This window comes from Peromyscus eremicus, chromosome 11 (genome assembly GCF_949786415.1).
Source record: "Peromyscus eremicus chromosome 11, PerEre_H2_v1, whole genome shotgun sequence".
In the NCBI taxonomy this organism is placed as follows: domain Eukaryota; kingdom Metazoa; phylum Chordata; class Mammalia; order Rodentia; family Cricetidae; genus Peromyscus; species Peromyscus eremicus.
This window is the reverse complement of record NC_081427.1, coordinates 30593983-30611776: the sequence shown is the minus strand read 5'-3', so window position 1 is coordinate 30611776 and position 17794 is coordinate 30593983. Positions and strand designations below refer to the sequence as shown.

The window sequence follows — 17794 nt, the reverse complement described above, 5'->3', positions numbered from 1 at the left end:
CAGTGGTTGTATGTTCTAAAATAAAGACATAGTCTGACATGGTGATACATGCCTTTAATCCCAGCACTTGGCTGGGGGTGGGCAGAGGCAGGTGGATCACTGAGATCTAGGCCAGCCTGGGCTACATAGTGAGACTTTCTCAAAAGTTAGAACAAACAAACCAACAATAGACTGATTACCAGGGAGAAAAGGTGTTGCAACTCTTAGAAGAATAGGTGTAATTCTAGAGATGAGTGAATGCCTAGTAAGGTTTAGCAGTTTATGTACTCTATCCAAGAAGGACCAGGGGATGGGAAATGTAGGCCATTTTAGAGTAAGAGTACATCCTTACCGGGGAGGCAGTGGTACTGAAGGACGATAGTGGCTTGATGCAAAGTTTTTCTGAGTTCTGAGTGTGGTGGTGCCAGTGTTGGCCTTCCTTCCTGCTTGTTTTTTAGTCCACTGCTCAGTCCTCCATTAGATATCTGAAGGGGTGCTTGCATGTGTCCTGGAGGATTCAGCCTTTAAGAGAGGCAAACATCAAAAGAAAATCCTTCACTCATTTGCTGCTTGTCAGGCTCTCTCATCTGAGTCTAAAGCTGCATACTTTGGAGTATCATTTTCTGATCCTCTACAGATTTTTATTTAATAAAAATTTGTTTAGTTCTTTTACATCCTGGTATATCCTGGTTATGTTCCCACTTACTGCCTCATAACATAATTTGAAATAGGTGAAGTATACATTGATACAGAGTTGCTGTTAATGTGTGAATATGGACCATAGGAGTACATGTAGACAGGAAAGAGCAAAAATATGACTCCCAGACAAAATAAAGTCTCCTGTTGTAACTGTACTGTTTGGAGGATCTTTAGTGTGTATAAGTGTGGAATCAGGCAAGTGAAGAAGTGAAGATGTGACTCCTGATTCTACCTCAATAAGGTTGTAACTTTGGGCAAGTTGCCTTTTCTAAACATGTTTCTTCATTTTCTTTTTTTTTCCCCTCGGAGCTGAGGACCGAACCCAGGGCCTTGCGCTTGCTAGGCAAACGCTCTCTCTACCACTGAGCTAAATCCCCAAACCCATATGCTTCTTCATTAACATTAGAGACTGAGACTAATTTGAGGAGTGAACTATGTTTGTAAAATATTATAGTTTTGGCACATAAATATTAATCTAGAGTAGACTATAGATTTTCTTATTGACTAATCAATAAAAGCAAAAGAGATGACCTTTTCTGAAAAAAAAGACCAAATGACATCATTTCAATTTTGAATAGGTAGAATTAATTAAATCAAGAGGAAATAGGGTGTGAATAAAGTCATGAAACACAACTGAAGGAAGACGATAGGATAGAGAACTGACCCTCATGTGTCAAAGAATCTTTACTTTAGTAGACTTGTAATAGGTTTTAGCCAATTAATATATCTCAATATGTCATCCTGCACTCAAATACACATACACACACACACACACACACAGACACTTTTTTAAAAGTGACTGTAAAGAAAAAAGATCAGTTTGCTTAGAAAGTTAATTAGAATTTCATCATACCCCAATAAAATCGGTAGGCTAATATTTCTATAGAGAAAAAGGAAAGATAATAAACAATATTTGGTTCTTAAGTCAGTAGTACCCTCATGTGACACTGGTTGTGGTACACTCTGTCATGCTGGCATTGAGACAGGAGGATTAGAAATACCAGGCCAACCTGGGCTACATAGTAATACCCTGTCTTTTCCCCAAATTGTATGTTTCTTTGGAAATAACAATATATGCTAGCATTAGACAGTTGTAATTGCTCATCAAAGTTGAAAAGTTAAGAGCAGAAAGTAAAGATGCTTCTCCTTAAAAGCTCATACATGATTAAACATCTTATCTGATTGTCTTTCTTAAGGTTGCAAAGGGATCATCCTAATTGTCTTTCTTACCATGTTCATTCTAGGAAGTCATAAAATAATGTCAGATGGCTCCCACCCTCTCCCTCCATTGGTTTTTCAAGACAGTCTCATCCTGTAGCCTGGGCTGGTTTCAGACTTGTGGCCACCCAAGGGCTGGGATTGCAAGTGAATCAAGCCTAGTGATTTTTTTCATGATTTCTAATAGACATATTAGAACTTTATGAAAAGGAAAATGTCTAAAGTTGCATTGGTGGTTAACAACGTCTTGTATTCTATTCGTTTATTTTCTTGTTTCTTCCTATGTCTTTCATTGGTTTCTGTTTCTCTTTTGCCAGTTTTTATTTTTCTGGTGTCTCTAATAGAATATTCTATAGAGGCTGATTGCATTTTTTCCTTAGTAATATTTGATAGTACTTATCATCACTGATTTACAGTAAATTTAAATTAGTTTTCTGTAATCATTCATTATTCTCAAGTTGGTGATGTGAAAGTTGGTGGTTAAGATTTTGCTGGCTAGCATTTGATACCTGTCCTCCCAAGTTAGAACCAAGTATTTCATAGATAACTAATTAAACATTTGAGGCAATTTGGCAGGGCATGGCTAATTTGTCTTTTAGAATAAAGAAAAATTTCTTTATTTGGTCATGAAAAAGCAGTAGATTAAGTGTGCAAATGAAACAAAACATTGAACTACAATGTCGTTAACCTTCCATTTGAGTGCATAGAATTCTAATTGCTGCTGGTTCGACCATGCATGCATTCCTGCCTGACTTCCTTTCTCTCCTACCCTCTCTTCTCTTTCTTTCCTTTTTTTTCCTAAGACAGAGTTTCTCTGTGTAGCCCTGGCTGTTTTGGAACTGGCTCTGAAGACCAGGCTGGCCTTGAATTGAGAGATCCACCTCTCTAGTTCTGGAATTAAAGGCATGCACCACCATGTAGTCTCAAATGTTTATGCTTGGATTTTCCTGATGGTGGAAACAGTAATCTTGGAAGATCCTTGCTGTTTGTGAGTCTGTAGTACATTGAACAAGTGTAATGCAATATAGATTATTAGCCCCAAAGGACAGTTGTTTTTAGGGATGAATTTTAAGTGATAGATGCTGTTAAGAATGACACAGTGGACAGGGTTTCTCTGTGTAGTTTTGGTGTCTGTCCTGGCCTCGAACTCTCAGAGTTTAATCCCCAGTGCTGGCATTAAAGGCGTGCGCCACCACCGCCCGGCATTAAATCTATTTTTAACCACTGTATTATTTTGAGATAATGATACTATTTGCTCTAGTATGTAGCTGGTATATTCCCCTCAATTGTTGTCCGTGGCGTAGAGTTTAATGTCCAGCATAATCAGAACTTGGTCCCAAACAATATTTTAATTAATAAGACAGTAACAGTGTGGAAGACTTATCAAGTACTACTGTATTTTAATTGATATTCCAGAAATCACATACTTTGAAGGAGATGTTCCTCCTATGCAGGGTCGGTGGAGGTCAGGTACTTCATCCAGTGATGTTGCTGCTGTCAGACCCTTTAAAGATTCTGCTTGGCTAGGGTCGATGGCACTGGTAGAGTGCTTGCCTAGCATGTCCTGGGTTCCCCCTCTCCTACCACCAAATAAACAAATTTCCAAAAACTACTTTTGAAGAATACTAAAGTGTATTTTTTTAAATTGTTGTTTGGATTGTCTTTTGGAGATGAAGTTTGGGATGGTTAAGTATAATTTGGGTCCAAATTTGAAATACCAGTTTGTTAACTAATTAACTTATAAAACAAATATATTTAGTATCTCTTTTTAGTACCGTATTGAATACTGGGATATGAATGTAAGACAGATAATTTTGTTTTAAATAGCTAGCACTCTGATGACTGCCATTATAGACTGGTCCCTGGTTATCTTTCCTTTTTTCTCTCTCTTCTTACCTCCCCTATCTTTTCTCTTTTTTTTTTTTCCCCTTCTTTTCTTTCTGCTTGGCTGGGATTGAACCTAGGACTTCACAGATAGTAGGCAAGTGTTCTGCCATTGGACTATAACACATCTTGTTCATAGTCCTTGCCATTGGTGCCATTAGAGTGTGTACTTACTGTTTGTCTTCCTGCAATGGAAATTTTGTGAGTATAAGTTTAAGTATTGCTTTGCTCATTATTGCATGCTGTATATGACTAATAAATATTTATTGACTGAGTAAAAGTGACCATCAGATTTATGTTCAGTTTGAGGGCTTCAGAGTAGTTTTGTATTGCTTACAATATCTTAATTATGTAGTTAAGTACACCAAACTTAATGATTTAAAATTACTAATTATCTTATTCTCACTTTTTTTTGTATTTCTCATCTGGGTTAAGAGCAGTACTTTAATTGGGCCAAATCAGATGCCCTGAAGCCATCTTAACCTTGTTTCTTGTCCTTGTGGATGGTGGTACTGATTTCTATTTCTGAAATACTTTTAAAGTCTGGTGCTTCATATTTACTGCCATACTTTACTCAGGGCCTTGTTTCTGTTGGATGATTGGATAGCTTTATAACAACTCCTCCAGAAGTTCTATTTTTTCCCAATCTCTTCTCTGTCCTACAGCAAACACATTTTCTGAAAAGTCAATAATAACTTCCTAAATGGGGTTGAATTCTTGCTTTGGGATTTAATAGTATATGTTACCTTATGCTATGCTTTAATTTATTCACGTGTCTCTCTTACTAATCAAAATTTGCAAATATTTATTGACATTTTACTGTGCCCTGGACACTGATCTTTGACTGTGCCTGATTTAGTGATGACAGAATGAGTCCCTGTTCTTGAGGGACACAAACTGTAAACGTGTGAACATGGAATTTTAGATACTGTTAAATTTGGCATGTGGAAGAATGTTGATTGATGGCTGGGGGAAGAGAGGCTGAGAAATGCGCTCTGAGGTGTAGTGTTTAGGAGACAGTGTAAGTGGTAGGATGGAAACCTTCCAAATAGAAGCAGCAACTAGTACAAATTCCCAGAGATAGGGAAGAACCGGAAAGGCTGCTGATGAATGTAATGAATGAGAGGGAGAGCGGAGGTATGTGAGATCAGAGGAGAGAGACAGACAAGCATTAGCTTGGGTGAGATGATTGAGGGAGTCATGTGATCCGACTTAGAATGATCACTGTTTGGAGAAATGCACGTGCCCTTGGAACAGTGTACTAGGCCTTTTCTTTTGGGTCACCAGCCAGCTCCCAAATCATGACATGGAGACTTCTTATTAGCTTTGAATGCTCAGTCTAGCTCAGGCTCATTTTGGCTAGTTCTTTTAACTTAAACTAATCTGTTTTTCTTTATATGTACTTTGCCTCGGGGCTTTTGACTTTTTCTTTCTTCTGTATATCTTACTGCTGCTGGCTGGCTGGCTTCTCCCTCGTTCTCTCCTCCTCCTCCTATTTATTCTCTATCCCTGTCAGCCCCCACCTATCCTTTTCCTGTCTAGCTATTGGCTCCTCAGCTTTATTAGGCCAATCAGGTGCGTTAGGAAGGCAAGGTGAAGTAAATGTAATACATCTTTACATAATTAAACAAATGCATCATAAACAAAAGTAACACACCTTTACACAGTTAAAGTAATATTCTGCAGCATAAACAAATATAACACATCTTTGCTTAGTTAAAATAATATTCCACAACAGAACAGTTTCTGGATAGGCACATACCACTAAATCAATACTAATTGAAAGAATTAATCCTTTTATTTTGATCACAAGACAGGCATGATTTTTCAGTTTGAAGCATTTGAGACTTATATATTGTCTTCAAGAAAACAAATCAAAATGGATTTGGTGGAATGATGGATGAATTAGTAAGCTATGGATTTGTAAACTAATTTTAATACTTTAAACGATCAAGGAATACCTGAAACATCATTATTTCAGTGAAGTTTTTCTGTTGTAGGTAGAAATGCTACATTCATTCATTTACTCATTCGTGTATTCAGGTAGTTACTGTGTAGAATACCATAGACAGAGTATTCTGCCAGATTCTGGTTGAGATTATAAGATAGTGCTGACCATACTCAAGATTGTGTATAATTTTTTATAAAAGTAATTGTGAAAGACTAGTTAGGCTAGGTGACAAAGCAGGGGCATGAAGGGCATTGGCTGGCTCGCTTGCTCTCCTCCTATTACGATCTATCCACGTGAGTCTATTAAATGGTTAACAGATTTTATTAAGATATAAATTGAGGAAATACACTCACAAATACAGAATGGAGTAGACAGCAGAAGTCATCCTCTGATCTGACCAGGAGCAAATCTACCTCTCAGGCAGGAGCAGGAGCAGGGAGAAGGGGCATGTGACCCTTCTCCAACTCCTCATAAGAGGTCGCACTGCCTCCTTTGGGCTGTATAGCCCAAGGTGATGGGCAGAGCAAATGACTACATCCCCCCTGCTCTGTACACAAAATCACGAGTGCGCGCGCATGCGCGCGCACACACACACACACACACACACACACACAGGCATGCACCTGAAAAGTCTGGTTTTATTCACATGATCCCTCTTACTGTGTTGCTGCTGCTAGGTGTTTTCTAGATGTTGAAATTAGCCTTGGGAATATGGTAAAATAGGCCAAAAAGAAGTTGATGAAATCATTGCTTTTATAGTCTTAACTTTTTTATTATGTCTAAAAGTCCAGAATAATGTTTTCTTGCTCTTGGCAGTCCTGCTTGCCCCACGACTGCTCCTACCTCAGACCTGGCCTGCAGTCACTGCCGACTGCTGTACTGAAGTAGAGCTGTTTGCTTGGAGGCCATGCAGAATAGTTCATTCACAGTCTGAGGGAAATCCTTGTCATTCATTTCACATCTTTTATTTACATACTTCTGTGTTAGAAAAAGTTCCAGATTTATAATGTGGTAATAGTAATTATATAGGTTCATGATCACTTTACAACCTTGGAAACCTCAGATCTCTGAACAAAAAAATTTTTTTTTCAGTTAGTAACCTGATAAAACCTGATCTGACTTAAACTCACTGGTTTTGAGTCTGACTAGAATTTTATTATTAATGTTGATCTCCTGTAGTTACCTAGTTCCAAGTTTCATCTCAAACAGAAAATTATACTTTGTGAATAAGTGAGGCTGTTCCTAATACTATTTTGGAATACTCTGATAAATTACATTTTAAAATAATAAATGAATTTTAAAATCTGTGTAATCACTAAAATTCAGATGAGAGATTACAGATAACAGTAAGTATGGGAAACAAATGTGTCAAAAGCACTGTCAGAATATATACATGTAGAAATGTTAGCAGCGTTTCTTAGTTACTTTTCTATTGCTGTGATAAAACACTATGACCAAGGCAACTTAGAGAAGGAAGGATTTATTTGGAGCATATGGTTCCAGAGGGATGGATAGATAGCAGTCCATCACCATCATGACAGGGACTATGGCAGCATGTTGGCCAGCATGGGCACTCGAGCAGCAACTGAGAGCTCACATCTTGATTCACAAACAGAAAGCAGAGAGAGCCAACTGGAAATTCAGGCTGCTTTTGTGACCTCAAAGTCTGCCCCAGTGAGACATACTTCCTCAACAAGGCCATACCTCCTAAGATTGTTCATATAATGCCACCAACTAGGGACCAAGTATTTAAATGCCTGAGATTATGAGAGACATCTCATTTAAACCACCACACAGTATATCATGTTCTTACCTCCTATACTTGGAAGATATACCTAGAAATGGATCATACTGATTCTATTTGTAATAGCCCAAAGCTTTTGGCTTGTTAAAATTTTGGATTTTTGATTATTAATGCCACAAAATTGTTAGGAATGTCCAAGTGAAATGTAGGAGAGAAAAGCAATAATTTTGAAATATATGGACCAACTTGCATTCATACTATACAAATTAATTTTGAATTACACTTTTTTTTTTTTACTGATTTAAGACTCATGAAAAGGCTTTTTACCTGTTTCCTTTTAATCCTTGGGGCTTGAGATTAGCCAATATATTTTTGTTGTGATGCTTTTGTGCATGCTATGTCTTCTTTGGTGTATATTAGTGATTATGCTTACCTAAAAGACATCAGCTGGATACTAAATAGGAAAGCATCTACACCGCGTTTATCAGAACTTAGAGTATGAAAACAAGACATAAATTATGATAGCAGGCTTATTAACGATGATGAGGATATATGGAGTAAGGTGTGTCAGTGAGACTTACAAACTTACATGCATAGATGTAAGTAGACTCTAAGGAGCCCAGAAGTTCCACTAGTCATATTACATAAGGAAAGACATTTTAGAAAGGTGTTTTGTTTTTTTTTTTTGCTTTTAGGATGAATTATTTTGATCATTTTTTTTTCTAAATTAAAGTGGACAGATCTTGCAACTTAATACCTGAGATATATTTCTTTAATTGAAGATACAGTTAAAAATTGAAGTTTCATGGCATTGTTCCCCTCCATGTTAGAATTAACCTTCTTGTTATTAGAATTGGTGGAGACAGTTGGAAGAGAACTCTGAAGGCAGAGGCTAGGACTTGAGACCATGGTAAAGAATATGGGCCACGAGGAGGGAGTACAAGCCTTTAAGAGAGGAACACTGGGGGCAGTGAATAAATAGGTGTGAAAAGAACTCCAGGAGAGATGTATGTAAGTAGCATTACCAGTACAGTAAAGTCAGGGTCTTGAAGAGCTAAGGGGAAATGGAGTGGAATATTATTTTAAGGTATGTTACTTTTGTTTAGTCAGCTGAGTAGATAAGGAACTTAAGAGTTGCTTCAGCAGACTGGGCAGAGAGTGGTTGATAAAGTTTAGGAGCTGAAAAGGAAAGAAGTCATTGCATGGTGTGTGAGTGCAGCAAAGAGTAATGTTTCAAATGAAACATTGTAAAAAGAGATTTAAAAGTCAAAGAGACTGAAAATCTGTGAGAAAGTGAATAATTAATACAAATGTAAGAATGAGAGTAAATTAGGAACCATGAATACATGGAAATAGACTATAGCATGGAGACATTTTTCAGATTTCAAACCATATTCAGGTGAAGTAGAGCTGAGGCATATTTGTATCTCCAGTCTGTTACTAGTTTCTGAGAGTGACACTCCTCCCTACATTCATAGATGCTACTTGTAAGACGCATGGTCTGAGTGCAGCTTTGTTTCATAGAGAAAAACAAACGTGAAAGTGGGTGTATATATACAAGATGTGTAAAAAGCCCCTAAGTGATTCTAGTGGAATTAGAATTAATTTCATTAGGTGTAGAACTAATCTCATTTTCGGAGTGTATATCACAGTTAATTGTTTCTGCTTTTAGACACAAAGTTCTATTCTTTCATGGGGTTCATTTAAATTGTGAGTTATTTCAAAGGCAAACAATTTTTCTCTTATAATAAAGGGTCCCTAATTAGGGAACTATGGACACCTAATTACCTTACAATTATCATTGTGAGATATAATAGGTTGCCACAGAAATGATAGCAGGACATGCAGTAATTGGAATCCTTAAGCAAAAATTGCATTTTTTTTCCCATGAGAAAAAATAGCATTAAAACCAATGTGTTACCAACATTTCTTTGAATGACAGCCATTTCTGTAGCCTGAAAATTGGCCTTTGTAAATTTCTTAGTGTATACTTGTGCACAAAGTAAAAGTGCTTTGTGGTATTTGGTTCAGTTCTGTTATAGTTGTCTTTGTTTTTTTTTTTTTTTTTTGGTTTTTCGAGACAGGGTTTCTCTGTAGTTTTGTGCCTTTCCTGGAACTCTCTTTGGAGACCAGGCTGGCCTCGAACTCACAGAGATCCGCCTGGCTCTGCCTCCCAAGTGCTGGGATTAAAGGCGTGTGCCACCACCGCCCGGTTTTGTTTTGTTTTTAAACTTGGTCTCATGTAGCTCAGGATGATTGGAACTCACTGTGTAGCCAAGGTTGATCTTAAACACCCACACCTTCATTGCCCAGGTTCTGAGATTATATAGGCATGTGCCACTATACCTGGGGACAATTCATCTTTTTTTACAGGGATTTACTTAGTAAATACTAAGTACTTTAGAGTACGTAGGTGTACTGTACTCATTCTCCTTTACTTTTGTTATGACCAGAAGGAGGCAAAACTTAAGAAAGGACTCAATTATTTTTTCATCCATTCAGCACTCTTTCTACCTTAAATACCTGTGCCAGAAATGCTACTAAATTGACTACTTACTGTGTAAAAACAGAAAAATGTGGAATGATTGGAGGATTGCCTTAGGTGAGAGATGTGGCTCAGTTCTTCAGGTAACTCTAACTTGAGACTGAGTTAAAGAAGGGTCAGGGATCTGGTGTGGTGTGTGTGTGTGTGTGTGTGTGTGTGTGTGTGTGTGTGTGTACAAGTGTGTTACTTACAAGGAGAACATTGGTATCTTTCTCTTTTCCTTATTTTTTTGAGACAAGGTCTTTCATCTATTCTACTAGGCTGGCTGGTAAGTGCCCTCCAGGGTTCCCTTGTCTTCTTCCTACCCTCAAGATCTGGGATTACAGACACATCTGCCACACCTGGCTTTTGTGTAGATTTGTGCTGGAGATCCAAACTAAGGTCCTCATGCTTGCATGGCAGGTGCCAATTCAGCCATCTCTTCAGGCCCAGGAGTGTGGTATTCTGAGGGTAGATATAAAGCAAAATTTTTAGTCATTTTGTTTCTTTTTGTATTCCTAGGAATTGCTAATTTTAAAAAATTGCGTTTGACAAATTTGAGCAAATGAGGCCCATTACATTGTTAATTATATTAAATAGACTTGTTCTTATCTGACGATAGGAACATTGTTAATTATATTAAATAGACTTGTTCTTATCTGACGATATGAAGCTTTTTCAGTGTTGGGAGAATTTTATTTCAGATTTTGTTGCCTCTTAATTTAGAAAATGGATGAACTTTGAAGTAGTATGATTACTTTCATTGTTCCTTTTTTACATATACACTGCAGCTGTCATTATAACTAATAAGGTTAGTTTCTGTTTCTATTGTAAATTCTTATATTTTAATATTCATAGTTCTGACCAGAAATCTTATTTTTGTTTTGTTATATAAATGCCAAATTGTAAAAAGCCAATTTAGAGTAACACATTCCTGTGTACTGTAAATGGAGAATAGTAGTCACTGGTATCTGACAATATAACACAAACATTTTCTCATTCTTGTTTTTAACTACTTACTTATCATCAGCGTTCAGATCTGTGAATCTTCATACATTGTCCCACTCACCAATGAAACCAGAAACCAGTAGCCAGTCCAGGAAACAAAGCTTGATGCGTTTTATTTTTTTCTGAATTTATTTATGGTAATATATGCACTTTCTAAAACTGAGTGACTAGTGATGCTAACCCCTTATATTTTTAGATATTTGTTCTTGTTTCTTTGTTTGTTGCTTGCTTGTTTTCTGAGATGAGGTGCTTTTATTTTTGTTCAAACTGTTTCATTTTAGACAGTTTCTTAGTGTGTGACTCAAGCTGATCTTGAACCCACTATGTAGCTTAGACTGGATTCTGAATGCATCTAGCCCTCCTTCTCTGTCTCCCAAGTGCTATGATTACAAGTATGTGCCACTTGGCTTCCTATGATTTTTATTTTATTATATTTTTATGTATGGATGTTTTGCCTTAATGTACGTTTGTACACCATGTGTGTACCTGGTGCCTGTGGAGGCCAGGAGAGGGAGTTGGATCCCCTGGGACTGGAGTTACAGAAAGTTGTGAGCCATCATGTGGGTTTGGGGAATTGGATCCAGTTAGAAGTGCTCCTAACTGCTGAGTCATCTCTTCAGCCCTCTGTGGTATTTTTTTTTTCCTGTAAACTAATCTAATGTTTCTTTTTATAATTATTTCTTTTATGTTTTGAGAGTATATCTTTCCTCTTCTCCCTTCCTTCCTCTAAACCTGCCCATATACCCCTTTTTTTCTCTTTTAGACTCATTCTTGTTTATATGTAGTCTCCAGCAATTGATCAAATACAGTTTCTGTTTTCCACCCCAGTTAAGATGTGTGACTCCCTCGATTCATGGCATTGTCTCTGGTCTTGAGGTGATGAAGGCTCTCCTTATGCCCTTACCTCTCTTAGGAATTTAAGAGGGATTGTTGGATTTTCATTCTCTTAGCTTTTACTAGGAAAGCAGTGTGGCCACTTAAAACTCCATATTATATGGAACCAGTATTTATGTAATTTATTTTTAATTTGGCTCCCATCCAAGTATTTAGAAATACTGTAACTCAATAAACTAACTTACCTGCAGTTGTGATTGTTGTGATTGTAGGTTTTTTTTACTCATTTCCATCCCTGTATTTATAATGTGAGAGGAATTCAAAGGTTATTACTGCTAGTGTTGCTTGAGAGAAAACATTGTTTTCAGTATGCAAGGTTATTCTGCCTTCTAAATGCTGATACCAGAAGAAATACATCAAAATTACAAAGGATAAACTTTTTGAATTAGTATCAGATTTTGGCAAATAGTATAATAAATTTTCTACTTCTCTGTCCAAAGATGGACTAGGGCATATCTGGCAAGTTCTGACTTTCCTCACTCTAGTTGTATTTTAGCAACATTAGAAGGCTTCCAGGGTGCTGTCATTGGTTTAGATCATTTCTTTACTAAGTTGTATAACTCTTTGAAATTAATAATTGTTAGAATCTCAGAATCTGTTAGAGAGATGGTTTAAAGAAGTCCTTCCCAATATCTGATGCACATCATTGTCTTCACAGTGGGAGGAATGGTTTTCCCTCTCTCCTTGCAAAGGTAATTCATTTGCAAAGAAACTGCCATATGCTTTTAGCCATTTAAATTTGTCCACAGGATCATGGATAATATTGAAGACATAGGAACATGCTGTGACCATAAGGTTAAATTAAAAATTAGCTTTCTGAGGGCCTGGGAGATGGCTCAGAGGTTAAGAGGACTGGCTGCTCTTCCAGAGGTCCTGAGTTCAGTTCCCAGCAACCATGGTGGCTCACAGCCATCTATAATGGGATCTGGTGCCCTCTTCTGGCATGGAGGCATACATGCAGGAAGAACACTACATACAATAAATCTTTAAAAAAAAGATTAGACTTGTGTTACTTCTGCCATCGTTTGTATTGAGGTAGAAGAGTTGAAGTGTAATGGCGGAATAAAAAGAAGGAATGATTATCAGAAAATTTGAAAGCGGGCAAAGAGTGCAGCTCTGGTCATTTGAAGATGAGAGATCAGGTAAAGGAATAAGCGAAAATAACCTTTTAGGAGAAAGTTTTCTGTGTGGTGGGAAATGTCTTAATGAACTAGAACCACCCAGTTTGCATCTAATTCCTTCTGCCTCTTTAGAGCCATTGTAAACAAGCTTGGTCTGTAATTAACTAAAATATTTACTGTTTCTGAACAGTTACGGATTGAGGAGATAAAAGAAGATACAATTAGAAAATTGTTTTAGAATTCTGGTCAGCCTCCAACCCTTGAAAAAAAATCTTACTAATAATTTAATTAAAAGGAGCCCATGAATGTGTGGAGCTTTGCATAGCACCTTGAACATTAGAGATACTAGGAGACACTAAAGCCTTCTTTAGGTCTTTGCTATCTTGTGCATTATTGTGTTACCTTCCTTATTCATAAACTGCTTCCCACATCCCTGTACTTTTATTTTACTCTTGCTTCATGGGGCTACGAGAAGGAGTAAAACATGTAGTACTTAGTAGAATTAATATATGAGCAGACATATAAATACCGTTAGGCTCCCCCCACCCCCACTATGATTACTTTTACCAAATAACAACCTAATTTTATCAAAAATAATGAATTCCTACTTCCTCTGCCCTTTTTCTCCTTCCACATGTCCTCCCTCTGAAACTTCTTTCCCTTGGTCTTAGCTTTCCCCGTCTCTGTCAGCAGCATCTCTGTAGCCCAGGCATGTCTCAGCCTTGCGGCAGTCCTGCCTTAGCCTACCAATGGTTGCAGTTTCTATGCGTGAGTCACCATGATCAGCTGTTTTGTAATACAGACAATAATTCTTGAAAACCTACTATGTGATCAAGACTGTACTTGGCCTTTGATGTAGTTGTAAATATGTTACTGACCTTGTGAGATTTGAAAGCCTTTCTAAATCCTTATGTGTAAATGCTCGCCTGGTTTCTTACTCTCATTTGTATTGGAAACAGCATATACAGATAATGCTCTAATGCATGCAACAACTCCAAAATAGTGAGTTTAGGTAAAAAGAATGTTGAGAAATTAAAAGCAGGATAAACTGTAGGATGGTAGATTAAGAATTGAATCTTTAAAGTATTCTAGATGCTGTTGAATATAGTCAAGGATATAGTTAATCACAGCACCGGGGTCTGCTCACTTACCCTGTTATTTATTATTATTTACTCTTCTAACACATACATTTCTTTAGGGGTTTGTTTGAAGTTTTATTATGTAATAACTTTTAGATTAGATTTATTCATATAATTACTATATTCGTAGAAGCAGGTATTCCTTGCCTATTAAATAAATGATTTCAAATCATTCACACTAAATAAAAAAAGAATATTATTATTTTCTAATGCTCATATAGCATTGTGATTTTACTATTTCTGTATGTGCTGTATAATCACTAATACAGCTCTGAAAGGTAATTGTTTCTACTTTAAATATGAGCAAATCTTGGATCATGAAAGTAATGCATCAAAGTACTCTGTAATAAAATCCATTAATTTAAAAAGTCATGAGTGAAACATTTGCTTGGACTAACCACATAATTTTCACATGATTGGTCCATAAAAATTGTTATTGCTAAGCAAATAACTTTTAATTACAGTATTTATGGAGTAGCCATTACTATTTTCTACTGTAGATAAAAGATGGATTCCTGTGAAGTTAAGTGATTTAACCAAGACTACATGGTTTGTAAGTGCATAAGCTAAATTTGAATGTAATTTGTTTTTATTCCAAAATTCATTTAAAAAATAAAATTTATGTTATGCATATATTGATAGATAAAATATTAGCATAGTTAATTGCAGCAAGTTATAATAGAGTGTAAAACAATTTAAAAATTAAATGTTTACTTGTATATAAACATTTATAGGTATTTATGTGAGAATACATGGAGAACTGAGCAAATGAATTACTTGTCTTGTTTATTATTTTCTCTTAGTGGTTTTGTGGATCTGTTCAGAGAGAGAGAGAGAGAGAGAGAGAGAGAGAATGAATATGAATACAGAACCAAGGGGAGAGAGAGAGAGAGAGAGAGTATACAGAACCAGGGGTAACTGAATTATTTGTTTTGTTTAGTTATCCTTGGTTTTGTTAGTTTAATTCAATCAGTTTTGGTTTCTTAAGTGTAGATTGAGCTTTCCTAATCTGGAAATTTGAAATGGAAATTACCACATTTGACCTTATGTGACAGGTTCCAGTCAAAACACAGGTAGTGGTACATGATAGTCTTTATACTGTGTGAATAAGGTGTGTATGATGTAAGTGGATTTCAGGGCTCTCCTCCTAAGGAGATCTCATTTTATATATGCATGTATTCTAGAATTTGATGACATCTGAAATCCAGGCCACTTTAGGTCCCAGGTATTTCAGATGAGGATATTCAGTCTGGAATATGTTTATGGCACAGAAAGAACTTTGTGCTATAATTCACACAAAGCAGAATATATATGTCTTAGTTAGGGTTTCTAGTTCTGTGATAAAACACCATAACCAAAAGTAACTTGGGGAAGAATGGGTTTATTTCAGTTTGTAGTTCCACATCACAGTCTGTCATCAAGTAGTCAGGGCAGGAACTCAAGGCAGGAATCGATGCAGAGGCACTAGAGGAATGGTACTTACTGAATTGCTCCTCTTGGCTTGCTCATTCTGCTTTTTTTTGTCAACGAGGACCACCAGCCTGGGGTTGGCCCCATCCACAGTGAGCTGAGCCCTCCCATATCAATCATTAATCAAGAAAATGCTCCATAGGCTTGTTGACAGGCCAATCTGGTAGAAGGCGTTTTCTCAATGGAGGTTCCCTCAGATGACTCTAGATGCTGTCAGTCTGACACAGAACTAGCCAGCACAGTATCTGTTTGAAGTATATTGGTGTGCACCACCAATCAGACACACATTTCCATCCCTAACCCTAACCTTTCTGTCTGTTTTCTATTGGTTACTTCATCTCCCAGCAGCCACCATTATTTTACTTCATGCTTTAACTCTGTGTGACTGGAGTGGCATAGTGTAGACGTTGTCTGCTGGCTTCTTGTAAGATTTTGAGACTGATCTGTATTGACCTAGGTGTTTTATTTTTGTTGGTTAGTATTTCAGTGTCTAACTACACGTAATATAGTAGTGGAATGGAACTTCTGGATCATAGTTACAGTAGCAGTGTAACTTTTTATATTCCCTCCAACAGTGAGTGTATAAGGGCTTTAATGTCCTCTTTCTCGCCAGCATTTGGTGGTGCCAGACTTTTTAATTTTTTCTCTTTTTTAAGTGATTCCTCCTTTATATTCATTTTGTTTCCTCAGTTCTTGTTTTGGCTTAGTGCCTGGCCAACTGGATAGGGCCTTATGCTTGAGGCTTCCAGAACTGTGAGACGATATTTTGGTTCATAAGACACCTATCCAGTGTTTCTGTTTCATGGCAGTTTGGACTAAAACACAAAACCATTTTTATTTATTTACATACCAAGAAACTTTATGATCTGCAAAGTCTACTTTGGCTTTTATCTGAGACTTCTACAGAAAAAGCTTACCAAACCCCAGTCTAACAGGGAAAGAAGAAACTAGATATTTCTCATTTCCTTACTGGGGAATCTTTGACCCAATATAAGTTAGTGTTCCCTGATTGCAACATTGTAGCATGTGAGTGTTAGATAGTATCTCAGGATCTGTAAAGGCCTTTTTACTGTTTTGAGCTGGCCTGGGAAGTAACATGGTGTTTAGGGGAACTGTGTTTTCTGCAGCTATTTACAGAGAAACTGAACTTCACAGTTTGAGGCCCTTGTTGAATGCAGCCTTTCTCTCTCTTATGTGGGAAGTATATGTATGAGAGATCTGACTTTTGTACATGATGTGTCCCCAGTGCCTGAGATGGAACCTGAGAAGAATGAGCTCTCAGTTGATTCTTGTTGATGAGTGAACTGGGGGAAGATTCCACTCTTTACAACAGATGGTACTTTTACAATGTCAACAATTTCAACCTAGAAAGTTTGGGATGCCTCTCTCTAAAGCAGTCCTCTTAAATCTTAATCTTGAGAGCTATTTAGGTAGAAGTAACTAACGTCTTGTCACTTGAATTCTTTGGTTCCTAACGTTTTTATGGACTTTCTTCTTTGACTCTGAAAACTGCATAGGTTCTAAATTATATTATCTTAAAGGTTGTTATAAAATTTTGTGATCTCTCAGACATTGTTAAATGATTAACATGTTTTCCTCCCTCATTCTTTATAGATAGAATTTAGAACAACAGAGTGGTATTTCAGAGCAACATCAGGCCTTTATCATTTTAGTTCTTTTTAAAAATCTCAAATGATAAACTACTGCAGAACCCTATCTGGCCATTGGCCTGTTCTTGTAAAGCAAGTGAACTATGATAGATTTTTCTACTCTTAGACTTTCAGTGGATTTTTATTATTGTGTATGCACTTGGATGTGTATGCTACAGCACACATGTGGAGGTCAGAAGACAGGTTTGTGAAGTTCATTTTCTTCCACCTTTACATGGCGTTGGGGGACCAGACTGAGGACAACAGGCTTGGTTACCTGCTGAGCCATCTAGCTAGCCCTCTTTTAGCAATATTGAGCAATTTAATTATGAAACGTCTTTGTCTAATTTCTTCATGTTCCCTCTGCTTGGAGTCTTGAATTTATTGACTTACTGTTTGTTTTAAATTGGTACCACGCACTTCATGTAATATGGTGCTTTTTAACCTTGCTGTAAGGAAGGGCACTCTTCCTCCAGGGTTGCTCCTGATCCGTGGCTTATTTCCTCACACTCCT

At 37.0% G+C, this 17794-nt stretch overlaps 1 protein-coding gene across 4 annotated transcripts in view; it reads left to right on the top strand.

The window, feature by feature from the left end:
• The window catches only part of Rictor (RPTOR independent companion of MTOR complex 2), a 98356-nt gene that overhangs the window by 14074 nt on the left and 66488 nt on the right, over positions 1-17794 (top strand). The window lies entirely within an intron of this gene.